The 24,790-nt window shown below is 45.6% G+C and overlaps 1 protein-coding gene across 1 annotated transcript in view; it reads left to right on the top strand.

Annotated features, from left to right (window-relative positions):
* The window catches only part of LOC128690372 (glycerol-3-phosphate phosphatase), a 165,154-nt gene that overhangs the window by 53,941 nt on the left and 86,423 nt on the right, over positions 1-24,790 (top strand). The gene's annotated exons all lie outside the window — the stretch shown is intronic.

The following is a 24,790-nucleotide window of genomic DNA, read 5'->3' as shown; positions in this document are numbered from 1 at the left end:
ATGGTGGTAGTGAGAGCACAGTATAGTATGGTGGTAGTGAGAGCACAGTATAGTATGGTGGTAGTGAGAGCACAGTATAGTATGGTGGTAGTGATAGCACAGTGGAGTGTGGTGGTAGTGAGAGCACAGTATAGTATGGTGGTAGTGAGAGCACAGTATAGTATGGTGGTAGTGAGAGCACAGTGGAGTGTGGTGGTAGTGAGAGCACAGTATAGTATGGTGGTAGTGAGAGCACAGTGGAGTGTGGTGGTAGTGAGAGCACAGTATAGTATGGTGGTAGTGAGAGCACAGTATAGTATGGTGGTAGTGAGAGCACAGTATAGTATGGTGGTAGTGAGAGCACAGTGGAGTGTGGTGGTAGTGAGAGCACAGTATAGTATGGTGGTAGTGAGAGCACAGTGGAGTGTGGTGGTAGTGAGAGCACAGTATAGTATAGTGGTAGTGAGAGCACAGTATAGTATGGTGGTAGTGAGAGCACAGTATAGTATGGTGGTAGTGAGAGCACAGTATAGTATGGTGGTAGTGAGAGCACAGTATAGTACGGTGGTAGTGAGAGCACAGTATAGTATAGTGGTAGTGAGAGCACAGTATAGTATGGTGGTAGTGAGAGCACAGTATAGTATGGTGGTAGTGAGAGCACAGTATAGTATGGTGGTAGTGAGAGCACAGTATAGTATAGTGGTAGTGAGAGCACAGTATAGTATGGTGGTAGTGAGAGCACAGTGGAGTGTGGTGGTAGTGAGAGCACAGTATAGTATGGTGGTAGTGAGAGCACAGTATAGTATAGTGGTAGTGAGAGCACAGTATAGTATGGTGGTAGTGAGAGCACAGTGGAGTGTGGTGGTAGTGAGAGCACAGTATAGTACGGTGGTAGTGAGAGCACAGTATAGTATAGTGGTAGTGAGAGCACAGTATAGTATGGTGGTAGTGAGAGCACAGTATAGTATGGTGGTAGTGAGAGCACAGTATAGTATGGTGGTAGTGAGAGCACAGTATAGTATAGTGGTAGTGAGAGCACAGTATAGTATGGTGGTAGTGAGAGCGCAGTATAGTATGGTGGTAGTGAGAGCACAGTGGAGTGTGGTGGTAGTGAGAGCACAGTATAGTATGGTGGTAGTGAGAGCACAGTATAGTATGGTGGTAGTGAGAGCACAGTATAGTATGGTGGTAGTGAGAGCACAGTATAGTATGGTGGTAGTGAGAGCACAGTATAGTATGGTGGTAGTGAGAGCACAGTATAGTATGGTGGTAGTGAGAGCACAGTATAGTATGGTGGTAGTGAAAGCACAGTATAGTATTAGTATGGTGGTAGTGAGAGCACAGTGGAGTATGGTGGTAGTGAGAGCACAGTGGAATGTGGTGGTAGTGAGAGCACAGTGGAGTGTGGTGATAGTGAGAGCACAGTATAGTATGGTGGTAGTGAGAGCACAGTATAGTATGGTGGTAGTGAGAGCACAGTGTAGTATGGTGGTAGTGAGAGCACAGTGGAGTGTGGTGGTAGTGAGAGCACAGTGGAGTATGGTGGTAGTGAGAGCACAGTATAGTATGGTGGTAGTGAGAGCACAGTGGAGTGTGGTGGTAGTGAGAGCACAGTGGAGTGTGGTGGTAGTGAAAGCACAGTATAGTATGGTGGTAGTGAGAGCACAGTATAGTATGGTGGTAGTGAGAGCACAGTGGAGTATAGTGGTAGTGAGAGCACAGTATAGTATGGTGGTAGTGAGAGCACAGTATAGTATGGTGGTAGTGAGAGCACAGTGGAGTGTGGTGGTAGTGAGAGCACAGTGGAGTGTGGTGGTAGTGAGAGCACAGTGGAGTATGGTGGTAGTGAGAGCACAGTGGAGTGTGGTGGTAGTGAGAGCACAGTGGAGTGTGGTGGTAGTGAGAGCACAGTGGAGTATGGTGGTAGTGAGAGCACAGTATAGTATGGTGGTAGTGAGAGCACAGTATAGTATGGTGGTAGTGAGAGCACAGTATAGTATGGTGGTAGTGAGAGCACAGTATAGTACGGTGGTAGTGAGAGCACAGTATAGTATGGTGGTAGTGAGAGCACAGTATAGTATGGTGGTAGTGAGAGCACAGTATAGTATGGTGGTAGTGAGAGCACAGTATAGTATGGTGGTAGTGAGAGCACAGTATAGTATGGTGGTAGTGAGAGCACAGTATAGTACGGTGGTAGTGAGAGCACAGTATAGTATGGTGGTAGTGAGAGCACAGTGGAGTGTGGTGGTAGTGAGAGCACAGTGGAGTATAGTGGTAGTGAGAGCACAGTATAGTATGGTGGTAGTGAGAGCACAGTATAGTATGGTGGTAGTGAGAGCACAGTGGAGTGTGGTGGTAGTGAGAGCACAGTATAGTATGGTGGTGTTGAGAGCACAGTATAGTATGGTGGTAGTGAGAGCACAGTATAGTATGGTGGTAGTGAGAGCACAGTGGAGTGTGGTGGTAGTGAGAGCACAGTATAGTATGGTGGTAGTGAGAGCACAGTGGAGTGTGGTGGTAGTGAGAGCACAGTATAGTATGGTGGTAGTGAGAGCACAGTATAGTATGGTGGTAGTGAGAGCACAGTATAGTATGGTGGTAGTGAGAGCACAGTGGAGTGTGGTGGTAGTGAGAGCACAGTGGAGTATGGTGGTAGTGAGAGCACAGTGGAGTGTGGTGGTAGTGAGAGCACAGTGGAGTATGGTGGTAGTGAGAGCACAGTGGAGTGTGGTGGTAGTGAGAGCACAGTGGAGTGTGGTGGTAGTGAGAGCACAGTGGAGTATGGTGGTAGTGAGAGCACAGTGGAGTGTGGTGGTAGTGAGAGCACAGTGGAGTGTGGTGGTAGTGAGAGCACAGTGGAGTGTGGTGGTAGTGAGAGCACAGTGGAGTGTGGTGGTAGTGAGAGCACAGTGGAGTATGGTGGTAGTGAGAGCACAGTGGAGTATGGTGGTAGTGAGAGCACAGTGGAGTATGGTGGTAGTGAGAGCACAGTGGAGTATGGTGGTAGTGAGAGCACAGTGGAGTATGGTGGTAGTGAGAGCACAGTGGAGTATGGTGGTAGTGAGAGCACAGTGGAGTGTGGTGGTAGTGAGAGCACAGTGGAGTATGGTGGTAGTGAGAGCACAGTGGTGTATGGTGGTAGTGAGAGCACAGTGGAGTATGGTGGTAGTGAGAGCACAGTGGAGTATGGTTGTAGTGAGAGCACAGTGGAGTGTGGTGGTAGTGAGAGCACAGTATAGTATGGTGGTAGTGAGAGCACAGTATAGTATGGTGGTAGTGAGAGCACAGTATAGTATGGTGGTAGTGAGAGCACAGTATAGTATGGTGGTAGTGAGAGCACAGTATAGTATGGTGGTAGTGAGAGCACAGTGGAGTATGGTGGTAGTGAGTGCACAGTATAGTATGGTGGTAGTGAGAGCACAGTATAGTATGGTGGTAGTGAGAGCACAGTATAGTATGGTGGTAGTGAGAGCACAGTATAGTATGGTGGTAGTGAGAGCACAGTATAGTATGGTGGTAGTGAGAGCACAGTATAGTATGGTGGTAGTGAGAGCACAGTATAGTATGGTGGTAGTGAGAGCACAGTATAGTATGGTGGTAGTGAGAGCACAGTATAGTATGGTGGTAGTGAGAGCACAGTATAGTATGGTGGTAGTGAGAGCACAGTGGAGTATGGTGGTAGTGAGAGCACAGTGGAGTATGGTTTTAGTGAGAGCACAGTATAGTATGGTGGTAGTGAGAGCACAGTATAGTATGGTGGTAGTGAGAGCACAGTATAGTATGGTGGTAGTGAGAGCACAGTATAGTATGGTGGTAGTGAGAGCACAGTGGAGTATGGTGGTAGTGAGAGCACAGTGGAGTATGGTTTTAGTGAGAGCACAGTATAGTATGGTGGTAGTGAGAGCACAGTATAGTATGGTGGTAGTGAGAGCACAGTATAGTATGGTGGTAGTGAGAGCACAGTATAGTATGGTGGTAGTGAGAGCACAGTGGAGTATGGTGGTAGTGAGAGCACAGTGGAGTATGGTTTTAGTGAGAGCACAGTATAGTACGGTGGTAGTGAGAGCACAGTGGAGTATGGTGGTAGTGAGAGCACAGTGGAGTATGGTGGTAGTGAGAGCACAGTATAGTACGGTGGTAGTGAGAGCACAGTGGAGTATGGTGGTAGTGAGAGCACAGTGGAGTATGGTGGTAGTGAGAGCACAGTATAGTACGGTGGTAGTGAGAGCACAGTGGGTGAGTCGGGGACTCCATCGTTCCTCGCTCCCACACTCACTATTATTTTTTTTATAATCACGGGGAAGCACTAAACTCGTAGGATTGTACAGTGCCTGTAGGGATGGGAGATGGAAGGTATTCAGGCTTAATTCTGAGAACTGAAGCACAGATCCGATTCCCTAGATCAAGAGCCCCTCACTAACGTCAAGGAACCTCCCTTGAAGGGGGAACCCCCACTCACAAACACGTGGAGAAACAACAACACAGGATGCACAACACCACACAACTCACCTCTGACTTGCTGAAATAGCCCTGCCAAGCTGAACAACAACAGCAGAACCATACAGGTGACGATGAACACGTGACCATTTGATATTCACCCTGTCAGACACTGCAACACAATGGCATCTTGGTACAAGATGAGAATTGTTTGATCTGAGAGGGACGTGACCTCTCAGTGGCAGCATCCTCACCACCACCACTACTACTACTCTGCACCTCTCCTTCCGACAGTATTTAAGTCTCCGCACTATCGCTTGATCTTCAGATAGTTCCTGACTATGGAACTGAACTTCTCCAGGCTGAGGGACTGACAACCTCAAATCTACGACTTCATCGTCTTCACATCTCTACTTTTCCTGCCTACTTTCTGTAATCGACTGAAGAAGCCTACTGTGTAGGCGAAACGTTTCGGAATAAAGTTGCCTAACTGTTGCATATGTGTCTTACCTACCAACCTGTCGGTATTGTATACCATTTGATATTCACGTGACTAAAGAACAGCGTGGGACACTATGAAGACCCAGGTGACGCCACGAAGATTTCTCGAGGAAAATTCAGCAAATTTTGGCCTGGATCCTGCTGATCCTGTGTCTGAATGATGAAACTTGCAGACACGACTTCAGGACAACTGGTAGAGAGATGGATGCTTCTTGTACAAGGTAATGATGTAGTCAACATCTTTATGCTTCTTTCCACTCTCCGGGCAAGCACACGCTGTGACCACCTCTTGCCACCATTTATCGCAATTGATTTGTGTCCTGTGTAAGCCACGGATCAATAATAAGGCTTTGGAGGCAACGTTACTTTATTTAAGAACATAAGAAAGAAGGAACACTGCAACAGGCCTACTGACCCATGCGGAGCAGGTCCATGTGTCCCAACGGATTAGCCCAATGACCCCCCTCCCCCGAATTAGACCAATGAACCACCCAGTCTGGTCACCTCCACTCAAGGATGAAGCACGGCACCAGATCCAGCAGCACAAGCTAGTTAGGTCCAACTCACACCTACTCATGTATTTATCTAACTTTGGAGGCAACGTTACTTTATTTGGGGTCTTGTACGCAGGCAGTGTGTTTAATAAGTTGCCCAGGCCCTCCGTGCCATGCCCGGGAGAGAGTGATGGAGTAAACCTTGTTAACTGAGTCATGCCAGCTGCCAGAGGCAGCTAAGTAAGTAAGTAAGTAAGTAAGTAAGTTTATTCAGGTATACACAAATACAGTTACATAGATTATCATACATAGCAGTATATGTGTAGAGAACCTAAGATAACCCAAAAAAGTCAGAGTACCTTAGGCCTGCCAATCTCAGCCCGCACCATGTCTCACTCTGGCAGCCGACGTGACTCAGTTCAAGGTTTACTCCGTCACTCTCTCCCAGCCTAAAAGACTTAAAGGAAGATCCCAAATTATTGCCAGTTGGGTAGGCCCTTTGCCCCTCCCCCGAAATATCTGGGTGCCTGGCCTACGTTTCCTACCCATTGAAGTGTACCTACCCCCTCAACGTAGGTGTTATAAATGCCAGCACTGTGGCCATGTTGCAGTAGACTGTGGAATACTACAGTCTTGGTGTGATAAGTGTGCTGGGAAACATTCCGCTAGAGAACGCACAGTATACCTTGACAGCCAAAAATTTAAGTGTATTAACCGTAAAGAAGCTGGGGTTACAGTTTCCCACAAGGAATGCAGTCGGAACCCAAACAACCTTCGACGTAAACCTGGTAACAGTCCTTTAATGGCAACTGAGGATGAGGCCATCCAGTCTACCACAGCCAGATCTGAGACTGAACCTCTGCAAAGTGTGGAAGAGCCCAACCTCCCTGAAAAGGATTCTGGTGATACCAGAATGCCATCACACACACCAGTTGTGGAGGACCTAGCCATCCCTGCTAGCACATGTGGAACTACTGATCTGCCACTATCCAAACCTACGCCTACACCTGAATATGGGGATGAGCATGTCACTCTTCTAATACACACATCTACAACAGTCAGATGGACACCACACATGTAACCCCCCTCGAAGCTGGAGATGAGGCAGTCATGCCACAGGCACCATCAGAGAACACTAATTTAATCATTGTACCTGTTAAGGTGATAGGTGTTAAAGAAAGAACTAACTCAGAAGTGCCTTTCTCTGGAGAGGCATTGGATTCGCCTGACCTTCCTCAAATTTTAACAAACTTCCAGAAAAAAATTGTGCATCTTGAACAGATGCTGACAAGTTTAATAAATATATGTAGTCAGGATGGTGCTCTTGAGTACGTTGATGTCAAAAGTGCAGCAATCTCTGTTCATTTTCAAGAAGTTTGTAAGAAAGAAGCCCATGACTCTTGGCTTCAAGACTTGCCTGGGAACTGGCTGCCAAGATGCCGAAAAAATCCTTAAAGTAAAAGGTTCTGAAAATAAACACGTACAAACTATGCTATTTGCTCATAAGTGTCTGCATACTGTAGCCAAAGCATAATAGTCTTACTACCTTATGAGCAAGAGATTGTAATAACTCACTACAATGGATAGATTACAAATCTTTTCATGGGACATTGCTTCCATCAGGAAGCGGTTACCTGACTTACATCATATAAGTGCAACTTAGAATATTGATGTCATCTGTTTTCAGGAATGTAAACTGAAAGATGGAGCACCTCTACCAGAGCTGCCTGGATATGCAGCTTATAACTTAAGGTCAACCAAGTGTTGTGTGATATATGTCAGAAAGAACTTGCCACATTCACTTCTTGTCCTGCAGAGTTGAGTAAACATGCAGTATCATGGTATCAAAGTACACGAACTAGCCAAAATGAATATTGGTGGTAGCCTTCTCTCCTGGATAATAGGATACCTGTCGAATATAGTATCCTCTGTCCGCTACCAAAGCTTTAGAAGCGAATCTAGAGAAATGTCCGCATTAAAGGACCCCAATGGAAATAAGTCACTCTGTCTGACTTTTTTGGGTTATCCCAGGTTCTCTACACATATGCTGCTATGTAAGATAATTCTATGTAACTGTATTTGTGTATACCTGAATTAACTTACTTTCTTTAATATTCTGATTAATGCTCTCCTAAATGCTCTACCTGCCTCACCTTAACATATAGTTATAAGCTATGCTGATGACATCATGATCCATACAACAGGGCATGAGAAAATGAGTACCATTCTTAATGAAGTTCAATGAATTTGCAATCGACTAGGCCTCATAATATCTTCCTCTAAAACAAAGATATTAACAAGAAAACGACATCCCCCACCCATCTATTTGCAGGGTGAAAACATTAGCTACGTTAAAACTTAGAGATGTAGATGTAAATGTACCCTTTGACAAATCCACTATACCACAACTAAATAAGAAATACAAAGATAGGCTAAATGCTCTCAGAGCTGTTACTGGCTACAATCCCAGCTATGGTGCTTATTGTGAGAATCGTGAGAATGATGTACATAGCCTATGTTAAGTCCTTAATTGATTATGCTGCTCCCATGTTGATACTAGCTAGAGAAAGTTCTCTCCGACCCTTGGAGTTAATGCAAAATGAAGCTCTCAGAATCATCCTTGGCTGTCCCAAATCTACAAAGGTTCTTAATATGAGGAAGGAGCTTGGTATTTCTAGTATCAGTGATAGGATTGTTGAGATTAACACTGTACTCGGTATTAGAATGTTAAGAAATGAACTAGACACTGTCACAATGAATCTTACTCAATGTTTAGAAATAAATACACACAGATCTAAATGGATTGTGAAATTACATTACATTAAGTTTTATAACTTGCATGAACTGTATCACTGTAGACAACAAAAGCATTTCACCCCTCCATGGAAGATGTGTTCATTTAATATCACATACCTGCAAGTCCCTCCCAAGAAGCTCATTGCTAGTAATCCCTTCCTTAAATCACTTGTTAAGCAACTGCTCAAGAAATTTCTCGCCTACGTGATAGTAAGTTATCACAAGTTATATACACTGATGGATCTAAACAGGAGTCTTCTGGCAGGGCTGCATCTGCTCTTGTTGCCACCTCCCTAGTTAAGAACGATAATAAATTTGTTGAACTAGGCATAAGAATTAACAACTGGGCGTCTACATTGCAAATTGAATTGTTTGCAAACTTAGTGGCACTAAAGTTAACTTATGACACTGAGCTTGACTATCATCATTACTGATTCTATGTCATCATTGAAGGCTCTTAACTCATATAATGACTCCAACAACATCCTCATTGGAGAAGCCAGGTACAGATACTCAAAAATCCAGGACAAAGGAATTAATGTACAATTGCTATGGATCCCATCACACATTGGATTACTCCTTCATGATAAAGTTGATATGTTAGCCAAGAAGAGTACCCAGAAGGAGAATGTAGAATATAACTTTGGTATAACTGTGTCTAGCATTAGGAATAATATTAGGAGAGAAGTAAATAATGAATATGACTGTTATAGGAATGCAGTTAGAAGCCTGAGTAATTCTGTAACCCACTATGATAACATGAACATAGATAAGTATATTTATGGAGCAACTTGCAATCTGGCAGTTTGGGAGACACACAGATGATGATGAAACTAAATGCAAATTATGTGATCAGGCATATGGTCACTGTCTTGAACACTATGTGCTTAATTGTCCACTTATTGAGGAATACAGAGACAGACAGTATAATAACCTATGTGATATATCAAGATATCTTATTAATGAAAATAAGGTAACAAGCAAATCTGTTACAAGCAAATTTCCTGAATCTGCTTGTAACAGATACATAAACTGTAGATATGTAGATATAAATCTATATGTACACCTGTTAGCCCTTTTGGGGCCTAGTTCCCAGACCTTTTGTGTATCCATATGCTCTTGCGCTACCGTCCACAGGATGGATATGGAGCGCACAATAAACTAGCCACTTCGGTGGCAAAATCTAATCTAATCTCTCCCTTGCATGGCCCTCCGGGCCTGGGCAACTTAAACAAATAAAGTAACATTGCCTCCGAAACCTTATTATTGATACCCGGTTTGCACAGGAGTAGAATGAAAATTAGCTCTGAGCTCACCACGGCCATGTAAGTCCTTGTATCATGAAGCAAGCTTAGTTTGCTAGCCTCAGTGGTTAGAGCTTCGTGAATTTTGACCTGCTTCCCACATGTATTATGTGTTAGGTAAGACATACACATGTGTTAGGCAAGACATGCACATGTGTTAGGTAAGACATACACATGTGTTAGGTAAGGCATGGACATATATAAGGTAAGACATGGGCATGTATAAGGTAAGACATGGGCATGTATTAGATAAGACATGGGCATGTATAAGGTAATACATGGACATGTCTTATATCTCTAGGCTGGAATATTGCTGCCCATTAACGGCCCCTTTCAAGGCAGGCAAAATTGAAGACCTGCAGAATGTACCGAGAACTTTCACTGCACACATAAGTATGATGAAGCACCTAAATTACTGGGATTGGTTGAAGTCCCTTGATTTGCATTCCCTTGAATGCAGGCGAGAAAGATACATTTTAATATACACTTGAAAAATCCTAGAGGGGCTAGTCCCAAATTTGCACACGAAAATCACTCCCTACGAAAGCAAAAGACTCGGCAGGAGATGCAACATCCCCCAAATGAAAAGTAGGGGCACCCCGAGTATGCTAAGAGACAATACAGTACATGTCAGGGGACCAAGACTGTTCAACTGCCTCCCAGCATACATGAGGATGATTGCCATTAGATCCCTGACTGTCTTCAAGAAGGCGCTGGACAGGCACCTAAAGTCAATACCTGACCAGCCGGGCTGTTTGTCTCAGTAGTAGTACCAGTTCCTAGTAACCAGTTACCAGTAACCAGTGTACCAGTAGATGACTCACTACCAACCGTCTGCATGAATCACTGACTGATTATTCATACTGCTGCTGACCATAGCAGGATTTCAAACACCCCTCACCCTGTAGGCACTTGTGGGTCAGTCGAAGATAGGGAGCAGAGAGAGGCAGGTCAGCTGTTGGCGCTTCCCATACTTCCCGTTATATATTATACATACTACCAGCCTACGTGAGTATTTTTACACATCCACGTTATCGAAAACCCACATGACAATTGGTGACAGCGGTGTGGGCGTGGATTTAAGGGTATTTCAGACGTTAGAAGAATGTTTGTGGGTTGACGGCAGGTCAGAGGTGAACCGTGCCACCTCCAGCTAGCCGCTTACCCTCACTCACTCTCCACCCTGTGTACTCCAGCCTGGAGGTCTGTGGCAGCCGCTTTTCAAGCTTCCTGGCTTAGTTCGTGTGCTAATTGCTTCGATCTCCGAGGGGTTGACCCGGATTTTGCAATTAAGCCAGTATAAGCCAGACTGTGGAAGTGAACACTAGTCAGCCTGCCTCAGCCTACCATCCAGCCTGTCTCCTGTCATCCACCTGCTCCTTCATGCTGTGTGCATCGTTACACATCTTCCAGTCAGCCATTCTCGTGGGTTAAGCCAGTCAGCCAACCCAGCTTCTAACCCAGCTGAGAGAGAGAAGTAAGCCACGCAAGTTCCTCTGAAGTATTGTTTCATATATCGCTTTGTGCTCCCAGTTGGATGCCAGTTGGATGCTAAGAGTGGTCTTCACCATCCCTGTGGTATAGAGTGGCTTATCAAGCCACCTTCGTGAGTAGTGAGTGGCAGTGCACGCCAGTGAGCAAGTGAGTGAGTCACGCTCCCTTCACTCACTCACCCACTCTTCACTCATCTACCTGTGGCTTTTTTCCACCCTTGTACCGGGTCCTAGTACTGTTTTGGCTCACATAATTGGTCAAGAGATTGTAGCTGGCGCCAACGATAAAGCCAGTTATGTGAGTTCACCTAGAAAGCGCATTTCTACGAGAACAGTGTGAGTGTAGGAGGCGTCATCACCCGCACAGGACAACCTTCTCCTCATTACTCGTCATCCCGTCTACTACTCCAGACTTCAGTGATAATTTTCTGTTTAGAGACATTTTTCTTGCATTTAAAGACATTTGCGTGTGTGAGACATTTATAGTGAATTTCTTGTGTACTCTAAGCCTTGTGTTTTCAGTGTAGACTCAGTGTTTCTTTGACTCATTATTTTTGCAATATTTTTCAGTGTTATCGCTCATCTCATACTTTTTATCTGTGTTTTTTTTTATGCTACTCTCTGTCTGTAGTAAGTATTATTGTGTAGTGTACCAGTCAGTCACTCCGTGTGAAGTAAGTAATTCATTTTCATCTTGTATTCTTTCAGCATTGTATTCTCCAGTATTTGTAGTATACCAAATTATCCGTTTATTTCTATGTGTACTTTATTTTTTCGTATGCCAGCAGTGTCTCATTCCTTTAATTTTTTCGCAGACTTGTGTACCATTATTTTTGCCAGCAATTTTTGTCGTATCAATCACAGCAAGATTTTGTTGTAAGAATATACTAAAAAAAAAAATGAATAAGTGAATATGTTGTGTGCCCCGCCACTTGTAAGTGTTGTGTGCCCCGCCACTTGTAAGTGTTGTGTGCCCCGCCACTTGTAAGTGTTGTGTGCCCCGCCACTTGTAAGTGTTGTGTGCCCCGCCACTTGTAAGTGTTGTGTGCCCCGCCACTTGTAAGTGTTGTGTGCCCCGCCACTTGTAAGTGTTGTGTGCCCCGCCACTTGTAAGTGTTGTGTGCCCCGCCACTTGTAAGTGTTGTGTGCCCCGCCACTTGTAAGTGTTGTGTGCCCCGCCACTTGTAAGTGTTGTGTGCCCTGCCACTTGTAAGTGTTGTGTGCCCCGCCACTTGTAAGTGTTGTGTGCCCCGCCACTTGTAAGTGTTTTGTGCCCCTGCCACTTGTAAGTGTTGTGTGCCCCGCCACTTGTAAGTGTTGTGTGCCCCGCCACTTGTAAGTGTTGTGTGCCCCGCCACTTGTAAGTGTTGTGTGCCCCGCCACTTGTAAGTGTTGTGTGCCCCGCCACTTGTAAGTGTTGTGTGCCCCGCCACTTGTAAGTGTTGTGTGCCCCGCCACTTGTAAGTGTTGTGTGCCCCGCCACTTGTAAGTGTTGTGTGCCCCGCCACTTGTAAGTGTTGTGTGCCCCGCCACTTGTAAGTGTTGTGTGCCCCGCCACTTGTAAGTGTTGTGTGCCCCGCCACTTGTAAGTGTTGTGTGCCCCGCCACTTGTAAGTGTTGTGTGCCCCGCCACTTGTAAGTGTTGTGTGCCCCGCCACTTGTAAGTGTTGTGTGCCCCGCCACTTGTAAGTGTTGTGTGCCCCGCCACTTGTAAGTGTTGTGTGCCCCGCCACTTGTAAGTGTTGTGTGCCCCGCCACTTGTAAGTGTTGTGTGCCCCGCCACTTGTAAGTGTTGTGTGCCCCGCCACTTGTAAGTGTTGTGTGCCCCGCCACTTGTAAGTGTTGTGTGCCCCGCCACTTGTAAGTGTTGTGTGCCCCGCCACTTGTAAGTGTTGTGTGCCCCGCCACTTGTAAGTGTTGTGTGCCCCGCCACTTGTAAGTGTTGTGTGCCCCGCCACTTGTAAGTGTTGTGTGCCCCGCCACTTGTAAGTGTTGTGTGCCCCGCCACTTGTAAGTGTTGTGTGCCCCACCACTTGTAAGTGTTGTGTGCCCCGCCACTTGTAAGTGTTGTGTGCCCCGCCACTTGTAAGTGTTGTGTGCCCCGCCACTTGTAAGTGTTGTGTGCCCCGCCACTTGTAAGTGTTGTGTGCCCCGCCACTTGTAAGTGTTGTGTGCCCCGCCACTTGTAAGTGTTGTGTGCCCCGCCACTTGTAAGTGTTGTGTGCCCCGCCACTTGTAAGTGTTGTGTGCCCCGCCACTTGTAAGTGTTGTGTGCCCCGCCACTTGTAAGTGTTGTGTGCCCCGCCACTTGTAAGTGTTGTGTGCCCCGCCACTTGTAAGTGTTGTGTGCCCCGCCACTTGTAAGTGTTGTGTGCCCCGCCACTTGTAAGTGTTGTGTGCCCCGCCACTTGTAAGTGTTGTGTGCCCCGCCACTTGTAAGTGTTGTGTGCCCCGCCACTTGTAAGTGTTGTGTGCCCCGCCACTTGTAAGTGTTGTGTGCCCCGCCACTTGTAAGTGTTGTGTGCCCCGCCACTTGTAAGTGTTGTGTGCCCTGCCACTTGTAAGTGTTGTGTGCCCCGCCACTTGTAAGTGTTGTGTGCCCCGCCACTTGTAAGTGTTGTGTGCCCCGCCACTTGTAAGTGTTGTGTGCCCCGCCACTTGTAAGTGTTGTGTGCCCCGCCACTTGTAAGTGTTGTGTGCCCCGCCACTTGTAAGTGTTGTGTGCCCCGCCACTTGTAAGTGTTGTGTGCCCCGCCACTTGTAAGTGTTGTGTGCCCCGCCACTTGTAAGTGTTGTGTGCCCCGCCACTTGTAAGTGTTGTGTGCCCCGCCACTTGTAAGTGGTGTGTGCCCCGCCACTTGTAAGTGTTGTGTGCCCCGCCACTTGTAAGTGTTGTGTGCCCCGCCACTTGTAAGTGTTGTGTGCCCCGCCACTTGTAAGTGTTGTGTGCCCCGCCACTTGTAAGTGTTGTGTGCCCCGCCACTTGTAAGTGTTGTGTGCCCCGCCACTTGTAAGTGTTGTGTGCCCCGCCACTTGTAAGTGTTGTGTGCCCCGCCACTTGTAAGTGTTGTGTGCCCCGCCACTTGTAAGTGTTGTGTGCCCCGCCACTTGTAAGTGTTGTGTGCCCCGCCACTTGTAAGTGTTGTGTGCCCCGCCACTTGTAAGTGTTGTGTGCCCCGCCACTTGTAAGTGTTGTGTGCCCCGCCACTTGTAAGTGTTGTGTGCCCCGCCACTTGTAAGTGTTGTGTGCCCCGCCACTTGTAAGTGTTGTGTGCCCCGCCACTTGTAAGTGTTGTGTGCCCCACCACTTGTAAGTGTTGTGTGCCCCGCCACTTGTAAGTGTTGTGTGCCCCACCACTTGTAAGTGTTGTGTGCCCTGCCACTTGTAAGTGTTGTGTGCCCCGCCACTTGTAAGTGTTGTGTGCCCCACCACTTGTAAGTGTTGTGTGCCCCGCCACTTGTAAGTGTTGTGTGCCCCGCCACTTGTAAGTGTTGTGTGCCCCGCCACTTGTAAGTGTTGTGTGCCCCGCCACTTGTAAGTGTTGTGTGCCCCGCCACTTGTAAGTGTTGTGTGCCCCGCCACTTGTAAGTGTTGTGTGCCCCGCCACTTGTAAGTGTTGTGTGCCCCGCCACTTGTAAGTGTTGTGTGCCCCGCCACTTGTAAGTGTTGTGTGCCCCGCCACTTGTAAGTGTTGTGTGCCCCGCCACTTGTAAGTGTTGTGTGCCCCGCCACTTGTAAGTGTTGTGTGCCCCGCCACTTGTAAGTGTTGTGTGCCCCGCCACTTGTAAGTGTTGTGTGCCCCGCCACTTGTAAGTGTTGTGTGCCCCGCCACTTGTAAGTGTTGTGTGCCCCGCCACTTGTAAGTGTTGTGTGCCCCGCCACTTGTAAGTGTTGTGTGCCCCGCCACTTGTAAGTGTTGTGTGCCCCGCCACTTGTAAGTGTTGTGTGCCCCGCCACTTGTAAGTGTTGTGTGCCCCACCACTTGTAAGTGTTGTGTGCCCCGCCACTTGTAAGTGTTGTGTGCCCCGCCACTTGTAAGTGTTGTGTGCCCCGCCACTTGTAAGTGTTGTGTGCCCCGCCACTTGTAAGTGTTGTGTGCCCCGCCACTTGTAAGTGTTGTGTGCCCCGCCACTTGTAAGTGTTGTGTGCCCCACCACTTGTAAGTGTTGTGTGCCCCGCCACTTGTAAGTGTTGTGTGCCCCGCCACTTGTAAGTGTTGTGTGCCCCGCCACTTGTAAGTGTTGTGTGCCCCACCACTTGTAAGTGTTGTGTGCCCCGCCACTTGTAAGTGTTGTGTGCTCCGATCCCTTGTAAGTGTTGTGTGCCCCACCACTTGTAAGTGTTGTGTGCCCCGCCACTTGTAAGTGTTGTGTGGAAATAAGTGTTGTGTGCCCCGCCACTTGTAAGTGTTGTGTGCCCCACCACTTGTAAGTGTTGTGTGCCCCGCCACTTGTAAGTGTTGTGTGCCCCGCCACTTGTAAGTGTTGTGTGCCCCGCCACTTGTAAGTGTTGTGTGCCCCACCACTTGTAAGTGTTGTGTGCCCCACCACTTGTAAGTGTTGTGTGCCCCGCCACTTGTAAGTGTTGTGTGCCCCACCACTTGTAAGTGTTGTGTGCCCCGCCACTTGTAAGTGTTGTGTGCCCCACCACTTGTAAGTGTTGTGTGCCCCGCCACCCCTTGTAAGTGTTGTGTGCCCCGCCACTTGTAAGTGTTGTGTGCCCCTTGTAACCACTTGTAAGTGTTGTGTGCCCCGCCACTTGTAAGTGTTGTGTGCCCCACCACTTGTAAGTGTTGTGTGCCCCGCCACTTGTAAGTGTTGTGTGCCCCGCCACTTGTAAGTGTTGTGTGCCCCGCCACTTGTAAGTGTTGTGTGCCCCGCCACTTGTAAGTGTTGTGTGCCCCGCCACTTGTAAGTGTTGTGTGCCCCGCCACTTGTAAGTGTTGTGTGCCCCGCCACTTGTAAGTGTTGTGTGCCCCGCCACTTGTAAGTGTTGTGTGCCCCGCCACTTGTAAGTGTTGTGTGCCCCGCCACTTGTAAGTGTTGTGTGCCCCGCCACTTGTAAGTGTTGTGTGCCCCGCCACTTGTAAGTGTTGTGTGCCCCGCCACTTGTAAGTGTTGTGTGCCCCGCCACTTGTAAGTGTTGTGTGCCCCGCCACTTGTAAGTGTTGTGTGCCCCGCCACTTGTAAGTGTTGTGTGCCCCGCCACTTGTAAGTGTTGTGTGCCCCGCCACTTGTAAGTGTTGTGTGCCCCGCCACTTGTAAGTGTTGTGTGCCCCGCCACTTGTAAGTGTTGTGTGCCCCGCCACTTGTAAGTGTTGTGTGCCCCGCCACTTGTAAGTGTTGTGTGCCCCGCCACTTGTAAGTGTTGTGTGCCCCGCCACTTGTAAGTGTTGTGTGCCCCGCCACTTGTAAGTGTTGTGTGCCCCGCCACTTGTAAGTGTTGTGTGCCCCGCCACTTGTAAGTGTTGTGTGCCCCGCCACTTGTAAGTGTTGTGTGCCCCGCCACTTGTAAGTGTTGTGTGCCCCGCCACTTGTAAGTGTTGTGTGCCCCGCCACTTGTAAGTGTTGTGTGCCCCGCCACTTGTAAGTGTTGTGTGCCCCGCCACTTGTAAGTGTTGTGTGCCCCGCCACTTGTAAGTGTTGTGTGCCCCGCCACTTGTAAGTGTTGTGTGCCCCGCCACTTGTAAGTGTTGTGTGCCCCGCCACTTGTAAGTGTTGTGTGCCCCGCCACTTGTAAGTGTTGTGTGCCCCGCCACTTGTAAGTGTTGTGTGCCCCGCCACTTGTAAGTGTTGTGTGCCCCGCCACTTGTAAGTGTTGTGTGCCCCGCCACTTGTAAGTGTTGTGTGCCCCGCCACTTGTAAGTGTTGTGTGCCCCGCCACTTGTAAGTGTTGTGTGCCCCGCCACTTGTAAGTGTTGTGTGCCCCGCCACTTGTAAGTGTTGTGTGCCCCGCCACTTGTAAGTGTTGTGTGCCCCGCCACTTGTAAGTGTTGTGTGCCCCGCCACTTGTAAGTGTTGTGTGCCCCGCCACTTGTAAGTGTTGTGTGCCCCGCCACTTGTAAGTGTTGTGTGCCCCGCCACTTGTAAGTGTTGTGTGCCCCGCCACTTGTAAGTGTTGTGTGCCCCGCCACTGGTAAGTGTTGTGTGCCCCGCCACTTGTAAGTGTTGTGTGCCCCGCCACTTGTAAGTGTTGTGTGCCCCGCCACTTGTAAGTGTTGTGTGCCCCGCCACTTGTAAGTGTTGTGTGCCCCGCCACTTGTAAGTGTTGTGTGCCCCGCCACTTGTAAGTGTTGTGTGCCCTGCCACTTGTTGCACTTGTTCTGCAGTGAATTATTTTGTTGCACTTGTTCTGCAGTGAATTATTTTGTTGCACTTGTTCTGCAGTGAATTATTTTGTTGCACTTGTTCTGCAGTGAATTATTTTGTTGCACTTGTTCTGCAGTGAATTATTTTGTTGCACTTGTTCTGCAGTGAATTATTTTGTTGCACTTGTTCTGCAGTGAATTATTTTGTCACACTTGTTCTGCAGTGAATTATTTTGTTGCACTTGTTCTGCAGTGAATTATTTTGTTGCACTTGTTCTGCAGTGAATTATTTTGTTGCACTTGTTCTGCAGTGAATTATTTTGTCACACTTGTTCTGCAGTGAATTATTTTGTTGCACTTGTTCTGCAGTGAATTATTTTGTTGCACTTGTTCTGCAGTGAATTATTTTGTCGCACTTGTTCTGCAGTGAATTATTTTGTCGCACTTGTTCTGCAGTGAATTATTTTGTTGCACTTGTTCTGCAGTGAATTATTTTGTCGCACTTGTTCTGCAGTGAATTATTTTGTCACACTTGTTCTGCAGTGAATTATTTTGTTGCACTTGTTCTGCAGTGAATTATTTTGTTGCACTTGTTCTGCAGTGAATTATTTTGTTGCACTTGTTCTGCAGTGAATTATTTTGTTGCACTTGTTCTGCAGTGAATTATTTTGTTGCACTTGTTCTGCAGTGAATTATTTTGTTGCACTTGTTCTGCAGTGAATTATTTTGTCGCACTTGTTCTGCAGTGAATTATTTTGTCACACTTGTTCTGCAGTGAATTATTTTGTTGCACTTGTTCTGCAGTGAATTATTTTGTTGCACTTGTTCTGCAGTGAATTATTTTGTTGCACTTGTTCTGCAGTGAATTATTTTGTTGCACTTGTTCTGCAGTGAATTATTTTGTTGCACTTGTTCTGCAGTGAATTATTTTGTTGCACTTGTTCTGCAGTGAATTATTTTGTTGCACTTGTTCTGCAGTGAATTATTTTCTTTCAGTGATATTTTTATGTATTATTATTCTCAGTTCATTATTGTTTGAGTCTTGTTTTTCATTTTATTAATTTATTTTTTCCTCATGTTGTCTTTGCATTATATTTTAATTTTGTTTATGCACTCTTAGAAAATATTTAAATTTCCCAGTTATCTCTCGTTGTATACAATTTAGTGATTTTATTTTATACTTTTTACATTGATTTACAGTTTTATTAGTTAATTTCATTTTGGCAAGAGTACAGACAGCTCATTTTGCATTTAATTCAATCTCCAGTAATATTTTTACTTGTAAATTTCAATACATTTTTTTTATCTTGCCCAGTTGAATTGTCCTTCCTCTTGCAGTGTATCTTAGACATTTTTTTTTATTACTTCTGCAGAATTAGTTGCATCTCTGTTATTTTAATTTTAGCATTTTGTGTCATTTTTATTATTCATTATTTTTGCCTTATTTGTTCTCGTGCAACTTCTTTGCCATTATGTCTCACATACCGTCAAGTGATACTTTAGTGAATGTCGACACTCAGACCTCTCAGGCTACTGCTGCTCCTGTCATCAGTCCTCACAGTTCCTTATGGACTGACAGACCGACCCAGACACTGAGACACTATAGTTTTACTCGTGATTCCCTTGATGCATTACCTTTATTCAATGGCCATGTACATAGTCTTGAAGCATGGTTTACTGCCATTCGTTCTCGTGTTAATGCTCTAGTTGACAGTCCTCCTTCAGAGGAAAGTCTTATCAGACTTGCGAAAGAAGCTCTTCATCGGTCCCCTGCTGCTGTTCACGTTGTTGATCTCTGTTGTGATAGAAACACAGGCCTTATCTCTAGGCTTTATTGAACATAGAATCTTCATAGTACTTCTGCAACAACAAAATATAATGACTAGTACATCTAATAATGGCTTCTACAGGGATGGTGATGTCTTGCATATGTCAAGAGAAAAGTTATAACTACAGGCCACATATTTAAACTCACCATGTAATCTGCATCGGTGATAAATGGATAAAGTAGGAGAGAATCACACACCATATGTTGGTGCCCATGACGCACGCCAAACTGTTGTTGTTGTTAAGGGCCCCTAGAGGTGGTGCAGTATTATCCTGCTGCTGCTCCCCACAGGACCAGTATCACTACAATCTCCTTGAAATGCGAGACAATGGTCACAATATGAGGAACTGATTCGTTTTTTCATTGTACCAGTAAAAACAGCTGATCCATATGTCGTTCGTCGGGAACTTGTGAATGCTACACCCATGACTATTGAATCGTTGAGTGCATTTGCTGTTAGATTAGACAAACTTTTATCATCATTTATCAATGCTGTCCAGTCCTCAGCTTTTGTCCCTGACGAGGAGAAACCATCCACAACGTCGATGGCTAAAATAGCAGCTTTTGGAGCAATTAAAGAACTAATGCCGCCTGCTTCCGTGTGTGCTTATGAGGCTAATCCTCCAACTGTGACGATGGAACCACTTACAGCCCTAAATCATGTACGTTCCTTGTGCCCCCAGGGTACTTTCCCATGTATCAAAAGTAATTTCACACCTATGCCTCAGTCTGCACCACCTCTTGTTTGCGCCACAGCGACAAATCGTGGTCGTCAACCATCTCAGCTATCACCAAGGACCAGTGTACAGAGTCATTATAAACCTCGTAGTATTCATAGTACATTCAGTAACCATAGTCAGCGGACTTGTTACAACTGTGGTTTCCGTGGCCATATTGCAATTAATTGTCCTGATAGTCACCCTAAGTTAGTTAGTTTAATATGTTTATTATGCACCCCATACCCATCCTGTGGGCGGTAGTCAAAAGATTACAGAGGTACATAATTGGTCCAGGGACTGGACTCCAAAGTTTTGATAGCTGAGCAAGTTACAGAGGCAATGAACTCACAATTTACAAAGGTAATGAGCTCACAATTTACAAAGGTAATGAACTCACAATTTACAAAGGTAATGAACTCACAATTTACAAAGGTAATGAACTCCAGGTAAGTCTGGTCACAATCATGACAAGTTACAAAGGTGATCCAACTGATGATGAGTACCATTCAGATCTTAACCGCAGAACCCGTAGAGGAAACAGACGTCGTGGTTCTCAAACTAACCAGAACCAGGCTCATTCTTCCAATTCGGGGGTATTCGAGCGCCCCAGTCAAACCGTCCCATGGTGACAGTAGGTGATAATGAGTACACCATCCCCGTTCACAATTCCTTTGAAGCCTTAAGCAGTCTCGAGAATGACAATCCTGCTGTTGGTGTTGCTTCACACGTCTCTGACGTAGATGATTTTGGGGATGAAGTGGAACAAATCTTTTCTGATGACAATCCACCATTTTGTTTGCACATAACTTCCAATGCAACCATAGGCCCTATAGTGCAAGCATCTGTTCATAATGAGCCCGTTCATTTGTTCATGGACTCTGGTGCGGAAGTCAATATTATCAGGTCTAGTTTGTTTAGGGATAAGCAGTTACGACATGTCCTTCTCGTAGAACCGACTCATGTGTCCTCCCTTAGTGGAGTAGCTGGTTCTCACCTGCGTGTCCGAGGTCGGACTTCCCTCACTTTTTCTATCCAAGGTAGAGACTTCACTGCTTCCTTCCTTGTTGTCGACCAGATTACTTTCCCTGGTGACCTTCTACTGGGATTTGCTTCCATGCGAGACTTACGCACTGTGCTCGACCCTTATCGATGGCATGCCCAAATTGATGACTTGATCGTACCATTTTGGGGTTACCAGCTTGGATCCGAGATCTGCCATACTGCCGCAGAGTACGACGTTCGGATTAAGTCCTTACAGGCCAGTGCATTTTCCAGTAGCGTACCCAAGCGGTCAGGCACTGATGATCCTGTTACTCCTGTCTGTGTTCCTGCAACTTCAGACTTGCAAGATAGTGTCCAGTTACCTCAAGTGTCCGAGGACGCTCTGACTACCTTGAGTGCTGAGCCTATCCCTGCAATGTCTGCTAGTTCAAGTAGTAGTTTCTCCACAGGGGACGCCTTGTCGGAAAACGATTACCTGCAACTAGTAATGCCATCTCTTGTTGATGTCACATGCCGTCTGCAGAAAGACGTTTCTGTTGCTACTAGTGCCCTCACTAGAGTGTCTGTTGTTGTTTCTAGTGTTCCAGATGGTGATAATGTTCTAGTTGACAGTGATTCTTGCAAAGTAAAAGGTCTATTTGTTGAGCCATCCTTACATGTTGTAAGAGATAGTAAGATCCATTTCTTCCTAGCTAACACTTCTGGTCACAGTGTTCGTCTCAGAGCAAATACCAATCTTGTTGACCTTGTTCACTATCCTTACCCTGTTCAGGTAGAGGATGAGTAGTCACCTGACCAGTGGGTCGGTGCTATTTCTACCGGGGAGACCTCATCCACTTCACTGGATCAATCAGTTCCACCAGTTGAGGAGAAAGACATAGCTCCCACTGACTTCCCAGATGAAGTCAAGCATTTGTTGACTCTGTTGAACAAACGTCGTAAAGCCATTGCCTTACCAGGTGAGAAGATGGGTATAACGAACTTATTGTCCCATCGTATTCCACATGAACCTGGTATTAGACCTATCTATATACCTGCGTACAGAATGCCTCATTCACAAGTTGCTGTCACAGAAGAATTGATCAATCAAATGCTTGATGATGGAGTTATTGCACCTAGCAATTCACCTTGGAATGCGCCATTGATCCTAGTACCTAAAAAGGATGGTACTTGGCGCCCAGTGATTGACTTTAGGAAGTTAAATGCGAAAACTATTCCAGATCGCTTCCCACTCCCTGTATTGGGTGATCTTTTACGTAACATTGGAGATAACGAAGTCTTTTCAACCCTGGATTTGTTACAAGGGTTTTGGCAAGTCCCTCTTCACGAGGACAGCCAAGAGCTAACTGCATTCTCCACTCCTACAGGTCATTATCACTTCCTCCATATGGCGTTTGGATTATGATCCTCCCGTATCATTTTCTCAAGGCTCATGACTAATATCTTTAGAGGTCTCATAGGTAATGCACTTATGGTGTACTTAGATGACGTAATCGTCATGTCTAAAGACGTGGATACACACTTGAAAAGACTTGATGCAGTACTTGGTAAGCTTGAAGAAGCCAATTTAAAGATCAAACTATCTAAATGTCAATTTTTCAGATCAGAAATTAAGTTTCCTGGTCACGTAGTCACTCCTAGAGGGGTTACGACTGACCAAAGTAAAGTAACTGCAGTACTAAATTTTCCAACTCCCAAAACTGCTGATGCCATAAGATCCTTTGGGGGCTTAGCAGGTTTTTATAGATCTTTCATTGCCAATTTTTCTTCCATAGCTGCTCCTCTAACTGAGTTGCTTAAGAAAGATGCTCCTTTCGTTTGAATCTTCCGTCAAGAAAGAGCATTCCAAACTCTAAAAGAAAAGCTAACATCTGCTCCAATTTTAAAATTTCCAGATTTTTCTAAGCCCTTCTGTCTGACAACTGATGCTAGTTCTATTGGCATAGGTGCTGTACTAGCTCAGAAGACCGATGGCAAGTACAACACAGTTGCATTTGCTAGCCGAGTCCTTACGAAGGCTGAACGTAATTATACAGTAACTGAGCAAGAAGCTTTAGCAATAGTATGGTCTTTAAAGCACTTCTGAGACATTATTTATCAGTACTCTGTTCATGTCTTGACAGACCACGCTCCACTGATACCTTTATTTCAGAACAAACAACCTACTGGAAGGTTAGCCAGATGGACCTTGACTATCCAAGAGTTCAATCCCACCTTTGAACACTTACCTGGCAAGTCAAATGTAGTCACAGATGCTTTATCACGACATGTTAGTATAGTAACTGCAGACCCTCCATTTAGTGCTGAAGATGTAAAGAATGCTCAACGAGCAGATTCCATGTGGTCTGGTGTGATTCGATTCCTGCTCCAGGAAGATCTTATTCTGACTGTGAAGCCACCAGCACCCATCAGTGACTTTGTCATGAACCAAGAATTACTGTATCGAACAGCTGAGTTGGGTACTCCTAGCAGAAGAGTATACCAGTTAGTAATTCCACAGTCACTAGTGAATGTAGCCTTACAGCTAGTTCACGATGTACCAGGTGTTGCACACCCTGGTATGGATCGTTCAGTAAAACAAGCCAGATTGAAATACTTTTGGCCTCGTATGGCAACTGATATTTCTGAGTATGTTAAGAAATGTAGTGTCTGCATGCATCATAAAGGTAATGCTAATGGCCCTAATCCAATCCAAGTGTATCCAACTACTAGCGAACCATGGGAAAGAGTTGCGCTAGATTTGTTAACTAATTTCCAATGTTCCCTCCAGGGCAACAAACATCTATGTGTTATGGTAGACCATTTCACCAGATATTGTGAGTTAGTTCGTATTGCAGATAAGACTGCCGAGACAGTAGCTAAAGCGTTTAAAGAATGCATTATCTGCAGGCATACCACCCCTAAGTCCCTAGTAACAGATAATGGAGGTGAATTCTGTAATGAGATTCTTGAAAATTTGTGTACCTTGTACAAGATCTCTAAATCCACCATTGTTCCTCATCATCCTGCCAGCAATGGGTAAGCGGAACGAACCAATAAAAAAGTACTTGATGTCTTGAGAGCCACTATCAGTCACAACAGTGAAACTTGGGATGAAGTTATACCTGATGTGCAGTGTGCTATAAATTCTGCTTACAATGTTTCCATAGGTGACACTCCACTTTATGCATTGTACGGTGTAGATAAACGTTTGCCTTATGAGTTGTTATATTCTAATCCGAAACCAAATTACAACCCTGATGATTTCATAGCAACTCGTACCAGCTTAGCTCAAACTGTTTTTAGAAGAATCCGTGAAACACTTCATAAATCAACAGCAGAATTTACAAGAGTCGCTAACACTCGAGCAAAGCCGTCCGAAATCAAAGTAGGTTTGAGAGTTATGCTGACTAACTTTAACAAAACGTCTGCAATGCCAAAGCTTGATCAAAAGTTTGTTGGTCCTTATCGAGTAGTTGAACATATCACTGGTAATAAGTATAAGGTTAGAGAAATTAGTACTGGTCAGTATAAAGAATTGCATTTAGATCATATGAAGTTAGTATGTGATGATAATGATGTTCCAACCCAGACTAATGTGACAGACTCTGACAATCGTCCTGATCCTGTACTCTCTACCTCTGATACTCAGTCAGACGATCAACCTGAATGTCGTTATTCCCTACATACACGACAGGTATTGAGAAATCCTCAAGTATCATTTGTAACTACCAATTCAGATTTGCCTCAAATACAGCATGAGTTAGCCAGTGCAACAGAGTTTGATCCTCCCAGAGATGACACCCATTCTGCATATGTCAATCTCACCCTAGCACTTCTATTGTGTAATCCCAACATTGAGTTTCATTCGATGAGTTGTGCTATATTATACCTTGTATTGCATTACAGTTTTATTACAGTTTCAATTACATAAGCTTCCATTCCAATAT

This window comes from Cherax quadricarinatus, chromosome 29 (genome assembly GCF_038502225.1).
Source record: "Cherax quadricarinatus isolate ZL_2023a chromosome 29, ASM3850222v1, whole genome shotgun sequence".
Taxonomy (NCBI): Eukaryota; Metazoa; Arthropoda; class Malacostraca; order Decapoda; family Parastacidae; genus Cherax; species Cherax quadricarinatus.
Note: the sequence above shows the minus strand (reverse complement) of the source record. Positions and strands in the feature narration are given on the sequence as shown.